We start from the raw sequence: 11,234 nt of genomic DNA, 5'->3' as shown, positions 1-11,234 counted from the left end.
AAGAATACAGGAAGGTGAGACTAAGATAACAAAGCTATTAGGAGTGATTAATGGTAGGATGCAAGTGTGAACAGTCTGAAGAGAAAATCCACATGCACAAGCTCAAAACAGACGCTTTATAATCTCATTTGTGAATCTGTTGCTGGACTGGAAACTCATTCATAACAATTACTTAGTTAATCTGAGGTATGCTTGTACGAAAACAACAGCTCCCTCCCCTAAAGTTATTATTTTCTGCATGACATATTCCAAAACTTTTTTATTAGATGCCTTGATGTACTGACATCTACTTATAGGACATGCTTACCCACATTCTGTTTTGGGGAGTACTTCCAGTCTGTGTCTATGTTTGAGGTTTCAGTGTCTCAATCTCTGTGTGTGTACGTGTGTGTGTGTGTGTGTGTGTTTGTGCATGTAGAGAGAGAAGGTACGTAAATTAGAGATTATGCACAAGTTTTGTGGGGTTGTGGGGTTAACCTCTGATTAATTGCACAGCCCCAGTCGGTTGCGGTGAGGGCACGCTACTGTAATTTTGCAGCTGCTTGATTTCAGCATATGACACATGCAGTCCAATTGGCCTTCCGACCGCATACCAAAGCACTTAAAATAGTGTTCGTTTCTCAGGGCTCTCTGCTGTCAACAAAACAATATGGGGAGTTAATAATGTGTTTTCCTCCTTTTGGTAGCATGTACTAACAATAAAAAAAGAAACCTCTGAGATGGAGGTTGTTAATGTTTGGCTTTTTTGTCTCCTGTTGTGTCTTTTCAAATTGTTTTTCTCTGTTGCCTGTTAAGACTTGCTTTTAATCTGATCATTTTCAAGATGGGTTTAAGAGTGTGTGTATGTGTTTCTGTGTCTAGGAGTGAGTGGTACGAAATATTTTTAGTGGCACGGCAAAGTATTAATGACTCAGTAAGCAATAGGCCTTAATCCTGAGTCAACACAAGGTCTTGTGGGATTTAGCCCCATTCATTTCTCTTATTATCGTACTGTCAGTATTCTAGCAGAATTACCAAAACACTGCGCCTCTCTCTTCATGGAATTAATTCCATACCTAAGAATTTATTTTGTCACCTAGATTGAAGCCATAGACACATAGAAAACACAAAAATACCACTTAGATTTGTTCCTATGTAGCTGCATCTGCATAAGTTTGCCCCAAGTCAGACTTGTTTGCCCTGATACAAGATGTTTTTAATTACCTACAGATTCTACAAAGTTGGAACTTGCACGGGTACATAAAACACAACAGATGGAGTTGTCTGTTTGACGTAGTTTGATAGTAGACAGATATAGAGGAGTGTCGCAAGCCTGACTGACTGAACTGAATTTGTTGCCTAATGACCATGGCGCCCTGACAGTAGCGCTGCGGTAAAGATGTCAAGTTACATATCACATCATAAATCAAAATAAGTTTTACTCCAACATTCTTCTTTAAGAGTCACACAATGTCCATCCAACCTGAGGGAACTAAGACAGTCTTATAGTGCAATCTAAAAAATGGAAACTTTAGCAAAAACGCACCTTTTAACATGAGGATAAAATGTGATAAAAAACAGTCCTATAATCCAGAACTTTAAGCAGACCAGGATGTCATGAAGACAGTTTTGTGTGACTGATTCAAGGTAAAAAAGAAGAGGGTTAAGGGATAAAACCTCCAGAAGGTTTTGATACTGTTTTTCTGGACTTCCTCAGAATTGGTTTGACTTAAGAGATAATTAAAAGTGAACTGGTGGGCAGCGAGCCACTGCAGGCACGGAGACAGCATGTCAGAAGGCCGGAGACCAGCCAAGGATCCTGACCTACCACACGGTAACAGCTCCATGACGTGGCAAGGACCCTCCGTGCTAAGAGGTGCACAGTAATGAAAACTTCAGGCTGGGCTTTTCCCTTTACTTCCTCGCTCTATCTCTCCATCTAATTCTCTCCCACATATAGACCCACACAAAGTTGCACTGAGACAAATGTACATGTTCACACACTTGTCCGCACCTGGATTAAATCACACATCTTCTCTCACATGTGACTGTACTGACTTGAAGGCATGCAGTCTGGATAGTGAGGAAGGATTAAGTGTGGAAAGTTCTGATGCATATTGATCCTGCTGTTTTGGCATTTTAATGAAAGCTAAAATAAAAATTCATCTTTATTTTTAGTAGATTTATGCAACCAAAACTGAAAGGTAATGAATTTTACATACATGTCAAAGTCAATTTGCTACTCACAGCTAATGCTAACCCTCCGGGTGGTTCAGAGAAATGGAGTACCACATAGACTCACCAAAAGTTACATTGATGTAGATGTTCACACACATGTCCACACCTGGATTAAATCACACATCTTCCCTCATGTTGACTTGAGGTATGCAGTCTGAATTCTGAGGAAGGATTAAGTGTTAAAAGGTAATAGCTTTACACACCTGACACTTAATATGCAGTGCATCTGCTGCTTTTTAATTGCATGTTAAAGTCAACTGACTAGTCACAGATAGTGTTATAAATGTCGTATGTGGCTCTGGTGGGATCTCGCCTTTCTCTTTAAGAGGACATTACTCAAGCGACATCACGAAAGTAATCTTGGGAAACAAAAGATTCAGGGAAATGTAGGATCCTATTTTTTTATATACTAGGGACTAAAAGTAAGTATATTTTGGTCTCTGCTGCACTGATTTTTCTTGCTCAAGTACTTTTCAGATAAAGCCAATGTCTGCAAAAGCACCACTGGACAGATTGGATCATAGCAGCGTTTTCCACAGCAGATGCTGGATCTGTTTGCTAACTTCAAAATTCAAGAATATGCATGTAGAAGGATAAATGAACTGCCTGGTTTTACCAAGGGTCTTGTTTGAGATTCTTTGATATATATCAGTGAAGGGTGAATATTAAAACTATTTGTGTATTGTACAATAGCCTGTAAGTATAGTATTACGTAGGGGGAATGAGCTCTGTTCTGAGAATTCAACTTTTTATTACACTTAAATCCCATAGCATTTAGAGGTCACAGGTGAAGAAATTGATTTCATGGTATCTCATGTGATTATAACAACCATTCAGAGATTAGCACATCTGAAAAGGGGGCCATGCCACGACTTGTCTTCAGTGAGACATCATGGATCTGTTTTACAAATTCATCAAGGAAGATGTGGAAGGGACAGGGCTCTTTTTCGCAACAGCAGCCCTCCTCCTCTTATTCCCATTTTGGTATTCCCCTGTGGAGATTATTGCCACCCAGAGCTTGATAGAGAACAGTAAATGAGGTTCCTCCTGACATTTCCAAAGTATCAGGGTGTGCCGAATGGTAGTGGCATGCAAAGTGAGTCTAAAGCAGTGCCTGAACTTTTGAACCTGTCACCTCGTCTTTCTTCTTTGCAACTGCATGTGGACTCTGCCTGCCTTTGTGTTACAAGCTGAAGATGGAATCAGGGAGGTTGGACTTTGTATGAACTTTTCTCATTAACCTAAATCCCCCCTTAATACACACACACGCATACATTTTACTGCCTCCCTTATCTGACACTTGATATTCAACTAATTCCAGATGGAATGGAATGTATTGTCTATGAATTAGTAATTCATGCTCTGGAATCACTTAATTTATCTGCATGAATTCATTAATTTATTCCTTTGCATTAATCCGTTAGGAGGGGCACAGTGCTTGCTATTGGCTGGCAGCTGTGTTTGAGTTTAGAGATTAATTTATTTCCCAACGTATATCATTACGTTATCCCGTTATCCAAGGATAGATGCTACATTGAATGTTTGTTGTGTTTTGATATTGTATTGAGATACATGAATATACTTCCAAGCTTTGACATTGTTATCTCTGACATCACTTTAATTGACATTATAAAAGTAAAGGTTTACTTTATAGCTTTATATCTTGTCATAAGAAAATAGAATGTCAAAACATGTTGGAGGAGGCGATGCCCAAACACCAGTTAGTTGTCTTTAGCTGGGTGTCAGCTTGGTGCTCCGACATACTCCGCTCTGGCTGTCTTAAAGAGTTTTTGCCACACACACAGAACATTTCACACACCCACATGTGCTCCATAATGGAACATCATGGAACACTGTCTGTTTTCTTATCAATACATTTGAAAGGTGGCAATTACTGGATAATGGCCCATTGAAATTTCTGCAAGATTTTCTTCAGTTAGCAGATGTTTTCTCACAGCCACAGACATTTTGACTCATCACAGTAGGAAAACCACAGGTGTTCCTAATAACATTAACAATGGCTCAGTTCTATTGAAGTGTCTCAGTAAGTTAAAACAGTGTGACAGTGAGCCAGCATGCACAATACCAGTACCCTGAAAGTGAAACAGAAGGAACACAATTCAGTCATCATTAATTTGATTATTTACACCTGTGTGTAACCTACTCTGAAATGACTTCTGCGAAAAAGGCCTTTGCTTTAGAAACACTTTCATTAGGCGACCAGAGAGTGACTGGAATCGGTCCTCAAGTAAGAAACAACATTTTTCCTGGTGAGGTGTTTTCTTTTTGTATCTATGACAAGCTTAAGTATAGTAACATGATCACAATGAAATAAGACTCAAAGGCAGTGAACGTATCATCTAAAGCTAGCTAAGATTAGCTAACATTAGCCATCATATATAGTTGTATTGCTTTGTAACAGGAAGGTTATGCTATTCTTGTTTCAGTTACACGGTCCCTTGAAATGCATAAATGCCAGAGCTTCATTAAGTAATTCACTATCACACACAGAAGAAATAAAAAGTAATTAGGACAAAGATAAATCACAGCCACAATTATAAGAAGATGCAAAGGAAGAATGTCCATTGTATTGACATATGCAAGTAATCTATGCAATTCAATGACTACGTTGTATGCCGGCCAAAAAAAGATATAAGGAGTAAGGAGCATTATAGAGGGGTAAACAGAGGGAAGATGTGGGGCTGGGGGTTGTGGAACAGTTAAACTGCTGGGCTGCTTGGGTTTCAAATCTTGCCTGAACACCTGGGTCTGCATATTGCTTGGTGGAAGCAGCTGGGGAAATTTTTGGCCTGGAGTCCAAAACCTGGCTCTTACTTGGCTGTGCTTTCCAGCTTGCTCCTATCTCGCTGGAAAGTCCTTTTCAGCTGGTGGAAACTGAGAGGGCTCCTAGAGCCCCACAAGCCTCAATAAATAGTCTCAAATGTCCTTGCATGCAGAGTGGGGGATGTCTCAATTAAGCATTTGTGACACACTAGTTGCCTTATGTAGTATGTCACTTAGATAGTTGTTGCGTTTGTTAAGACACGGTACCGCAAACAAAAATGAAGGCATTGGTCTTAAAAGGTAATCAGAATTTGTTATTGTGTGTATTACCCTATTCATACACAAAATCAGTGTCTTTGCAATTTAGTCTTCAGTAATGTCAGGAATCAGCTTGCACCATATGTGACCTTGGCACTCCGAATGTTCCTCCATGATTTGGTCACATAGCGTTTTATTCATTACTTGTCATCGAGCAACAGGTTGTCTTCGGTCTATCGGGAAAGATAAAAGGTTTGCTAAAACAACATTTAAATTCAATATTTCCACAGACTTAGACTTAGACTTAACGCAAGTTTCAGCCAGGAATAGCAGAGCAGTGCAACATAGTATGTGGATTAAACTTTGATTTCATCCCAAGCAACCATTTTATCAAAGCAGACATCGGTGAGATCACAAAAATACCCTTGAAGATAAAATCCATTGCTGGATGATGGCTAAATAAAATCTATTGTTATGTGACCCAACCAAATGGTAGCAAATGGGGCTAGGAATCAGCCAACTTCCAATCTCTGCTTGAGAGCAGTAAAGGCTCGTTCAGATGGAACTTGAACTTGCTTCACTTAATTTTAGGCGAATTTGAAGAAACTATTTGGAACCCATTTTGATTTGTCACAAACAGCTAATGCGCCAGTTGCACAGAATTCACTTAAGTTTGCTTGAAATTTGTCAGTCCAGCAGAGTGGCTATGTTGTATGTACTTTATAACGCCACTCAGGCCAATAGAGAAGTGAGAAAATTACACCCCCACACCTCCTTGGTTAACCATAAATCAATTACACTATTTGCTGGGTACAGGAGTACCAGGGCCAGAGATGGGGGTAGGGATTTCCATCAAACAACCTCACAAATTGGTCTCCAGTGAGGGACTGGGATTAAGTTCCCAGTCCCAAACAGTTGCAGCCAGTAGTGACTGGGTTGCTTGGGTTGGACAGATGGGATAACTGGGCGGGTCAACGGAAGCAGGACCAGCTCAGTCTGCTGCTGCTGAAGCCATCTGGAAAAGTGGAACGGGATTCCAGGGCCTGACGATGAGGTGAAGAAAAGTGCTTTCCCCTCTGGGCCTGCCGGGCCTAGCAGTGATTTGTACCAGAGCAAATAGGCGCTTGGTGAGAGGAGCTGCTCTTTCTCTTCTCTCCAAGCAGCCGTCCTGAGATTTCTTTAGCGTTTGCCATTCCTTCTCATCTCTTTCTTCACTCTGCACCATGTATCCCCTTCATCCCTTTCTATCTGGCTGCATCTAGCTTCCTCTCTGAGGTGCCTTTACTCTGCTTTTCTTGACTGCTTCTTCCTCTTTGTTTGTCTCCAAGAGTCTTTCCTTTGGCTGCCAAACTACATGCAGTAACCGTGGAAGAAATTTAACTCCTCTCTCAAAAAGTCTTATCAAGTTTTTCTTGTGCTCTGAATTGCATTTCAATGGTCATTAGAACATTCTTTTCAGCTTCACGTATCAACTCCCAAATGTGAAGTTTGGACATACTGCACTTTTAACTATCTCACCAGTTACTCTAGCCCTGTCTGGGACAGTCTCATCCACTGTGTGGGAAACAGTCGGGTATGATTCCCATGGAAGAGCTCAGGGAAGCGGCTGTGCCTGGAGGTGGGGAAGTGTCTGTCACCAGTAGTCATAATGCCCTAATGCCCTAGAATCAGTTAATACAAAAATATTCAACTTCTGCATGGCTGATTTATTTTCTTACTCAAACAATATGAAAGGGATTGGAACCGGGATTGACTGGGATAAAAAAAACATTCAGTTGTGTCAGTGAGGATACTTTTCCATGTTTGGTGTGAGACCACGAACCTCCTAAATGGTAAATGGTAAAATAGTGGATGTGATTTGGTGCGTGATGTGTTATGTGGTAGAAAATCACACAGAAGGTGTGAGATTTGACATTTGTTTCATTATGTGTGGGTTGAATTACAGTCATCTCTGGAACTTTGATATGGGTCGAATTTTTATGGGTGGAAGATTTCAGTGTTGATCATGTTGATCCATTTCACCTTACAGTGATAAAAAGAATTCCAGATTTATGTGTTTCTGTACCTATAATAGGAAAGCCATGTGTAGGATGCCTACTCATTATCAGTGAATATCAGATATCACATAAGTCATGTAGTAACATTGTATGGTTTATCACAGTGATGAACACTGATGAGATGAGTGGAGATTACCACAGATAACTGTACACTGTGACCTTTTTGAATTATTACCAGCATAAATAAGTTATGTATGGCAGTATTTGCAGGTCAAAAATGACAAAACTATTTGCAGCAACATTTAGTTTTTAAATTTCGCAATCATTATTTATTTATTAGTGGTTGGGAAAAAGAAAGCCATTCAAAGCCGACTGTAAATAGTTAAATAGTTAAATTAGTGACTTCAGAAAGGGTGTACCAGTAATACTAGTTTACTTCACATCCAGTGACATGAGTAGGAGGATGGTGCATGCATGTTGTCGGGGGAAAGGGGGAATTTTTGGGAACAAAATGTACTGTACTCGTTTTGGTCTGATGCTCAGCATTTAAAGGCTTTTTCATGGTTAGAAGCACTTTAAGAGTCCAATATCCCTATTCAAAAGCTATAGTCCAGCAGAGCTTCAGTCTGTTGCGGTTGTCTTCAGCTGTTTGGGGGCCATAATGTGAGAGCTCTGGGCTCCTATCAGCCTCCTTTTGTCTCGTCCCACAGAGAGGCTCCTGTTGATGACTTATTTTGGAAACCAGAAGCACGGGCCTCTCAGCACTCAGGACAAGATGGCGAGTGACGGGGCCTGGCTGGCCGGAGCTTAAGTGTGTGAAAACTGGGAGCCTGATAACAGTTTTTGGGAACACATCCAAAAAATGACTGTTATTGTGACAGTTTTTTGTGGGTTTGTTTTTTGTCTTCTTTTATTTTGATTTGTTTTGTTTTTCTTGCTGGAATCTGTTATCATGCTCAGCGGGGGATTTCCGATGGAATAGAAAGCAGTTTACTCTTTACTGCAGCCAATCACAGCGCTTCCTTTTATAAAGTTGTTACTGTTGGTGGTGCTAGTGTGTATTAGTCTCACTTGGCTGCATTCAGTTTTAGGTATTTCTTGTTGTCATTGCTGCTGAAAGAATGCTTGTGTGTGACATGATGGGTGGCTAATGTGGTACCAGCTGTATGAAACAAAAAAATGCAATGCAACTATAGTATGCAAATTAAATGTACTTAATTTATGTGTGTGTGTGTGTGTGTGTGTGTGTGTGTGTGTGTGTGTGTGTGTTTGTGTGTTTGTGTGTGTAAGTTAAGTAGGAGACAATGAGAAATAAAGATAAATGCTCACAGTTTATATGAATAATTTACAGTAGTCAGTAATATTTTTAAGCAGACAATTAAAAACTACAATTCTCATTCTGGAGAATAGCTTAATGAAAAAGGTCCCTATTTTCAGGTCAATACAATTAAACCTACTTTGCATATTTAATATTACTATTATAACATGCCATGGGATATTAGCGGCTATATTGAAGCAACATTGTATTTTGGGTTTGTGGTTGTTGACGCCACTTGATTGGAATGAGGACAGATCACTCTATTCACTGTAGACGGTAACGTAAGCTAAAGAAATACATACTAATTATCCATGTCTTGCCAATGATGTGAAACTGAGTTTAGATTTCATACTTTAAAATCCATCCGAATCCCTCCAGTGACTTCTCCGCTGCATAATACTTTCATGATGTAAGACCGGCAATCCTGGCAAAGGCTTTGTTTTAATCAGAAAATTCTGACTGCCTCTAATTAAGTTGGAGCAGGAACAGAGGTTTGTGTAACTAAACTGCCGCGAAACACTGCCAGTTGCATTAATCTAGCTGGGGAGTATTACAAGAGATCTTATCATTTTAGAAAGAGAAGCTCCTAATTAGGTCTATTTGTGAAACTTTGATATTTACTCAAACTGAAGAACACCTAAGTCCCAACTTTGGCTTGTCACACTCAAAAGGTCAAAAAGGGATATTTGTTTTTGCAATGATTGAAATGAGATTTGCTGGTTTTGCCATTGTGAGTTCCGCTTTTTTCTATTTTGACAAAGACTAATAAGCACAACACAATTCAATTACAAGCCAATGGCCTTTGGCTTCAAAGGTCCAGGGTGTAACATTGAGGTGGATCTATTGTCAGAAATAGTATATAATACTCATAGATATGTTTTCATTAGTGTACATTCACATGGATATAGGAATCATTGGGGGTTTTTTTTAACTTAGAATGAGCAGTTTTTAATCTACAGAGCCCATGTTGAACCGCCATGGAACTACAGTAGTCCAGAACTGACAAACCAAACACTCACTCCAGATAGGGCCTTTCACGTTTTTTTTGTTACAAGTTTCCACCACCACCACCACCACCATAGTTTCTTCAACACACTTCACAGCCTGTTCTCATTCCCAGGTCAGTGGCGTTCAGTTAGTTGCTAGATGCCACTAAATCCTACACGCTGGTTCTAACCAAAGGACAGGTTCTAATTTGTAAAATTCTGTAGAATACTTAAACGCCCCAATGTACATAATCATTCTTCCTGTCTATTCTGGCTGTGAAGTAGTACCCCTCTAATGTAACTGTCACTGCAAGAGCTGATTTTTATGTTCCGTCTCCAAGTGACTATAAGGGCTTCATTGCGTAAATGTCCCCATCTGCACATGATCGCAGCTGCCCGTGTGCACCCTAATAAAATGACCACATAGTCTGTACATGTGGACGCTGTATGTATTTACAAGTGTGTGATCATGTATGTCGATGCAGACACTCAATGCACTATGTGTTAGCAGTCTGAGTTAGATGAATTAAGTGGATGAGTGTGAATCAAAGTTATCATGTTTTGTATGTAAGTATGAAATTCCCTCATTGTAAAAGCCTTGCAGAACCATGGCTGAGTGATACCTGGTAATCGCATGTTAGTTTGTTGCCAGGAAAAAACATCCGTGTTGTGTTGAAATCCATTTCCCCATTGATTGTGATTGCACTTACCTTAACCCCAGCCAATTATCTTTGCTATGCCTAACCTTAACATAACCTAAGACCTAACCCTTGTGCTGTGGGAAACACATAGGGGGGAAACATTATTGTAAGGGGAAACTGGCTTCCACATGAGACTGGCAATAAAGCCTCATAGAAGCTTCAGCTGAACTGTTGAATGCATTTTTGCACAAAAGGGAGGAAGGAAGTTAGGAAGGGATTACTTCAGAGCCAGTATGGATTGGAAGAATGATTACAGTGAGCAATAACTCAACTTACATATGTTCATGTGTGCATTGTATTAAAAACAGACTTGAAAAAAATCCCAACCTAAGTCAATAAATTCAAGTCTAGTTCTTAGCACTTTATCACATTGTTTTAGTTTGAAAATGGCCTTCATTGTTCCACTTTAACCCACATGACATACATTGGTTGGGCACAAAAGTTCATTTATTGTATACTAGTATTATTTTTCAGCACAGAATAAAAATGGCTTAGTTTCCATCTGAATTTAACACAAAATTTAACAGAATACCCTGAAAACTGGCAAAAGAAAGAGTAAATGAATGCACGTTTCCGTCTACTACTGTTATGCAAATGTTGGGAGTTGGGTAGATTGAGATACCCAGTTAGTGGCACTAATTCTCCAGTTGGGCGCCATTCGACCACAGCAGACAGAGAGGGGGCAACAAGTGACATTGTTAAAAGAGCACCAGTCAAACCTCAAATGGATAAAATGATGTGGAAAATGTGATGGAAATATATACAAAATGTTCTTTTAATGAAGTACAACTAGTATGCATTGTTTATCCTTGCATTTTGTATGATAGCATGATTTAGAGTGTTGGAGTCAAAATAAAGTTACTATAAAGTGCCAAAAATCTTACAGCGCAACACAAATTACATGTCAGTGCTCTAGTAAGGGGTACACCAGGGATAATAGGGGGAAATTTATTGATGTCCATACACTTAGGTT

This window comes from Dicentrarchus labrax, unplaced genomic scaffold, assembly GCF_905237075.1.
Source record: "Dicentrarchus labrax unplaced genomic scaffold, dlabrax2021, whole genome shotgun sequence".
In the NCBI taxonomy this organism is placed as follows: domain Eukaryota; kingdom Metazoa; phylum Chordata; class Actinopteri; family Moronidae; genus Dicentrarchus; species Dicentrarchus labrax.
Note: the sequence above shows the minus strand (reverse complement) of the source record.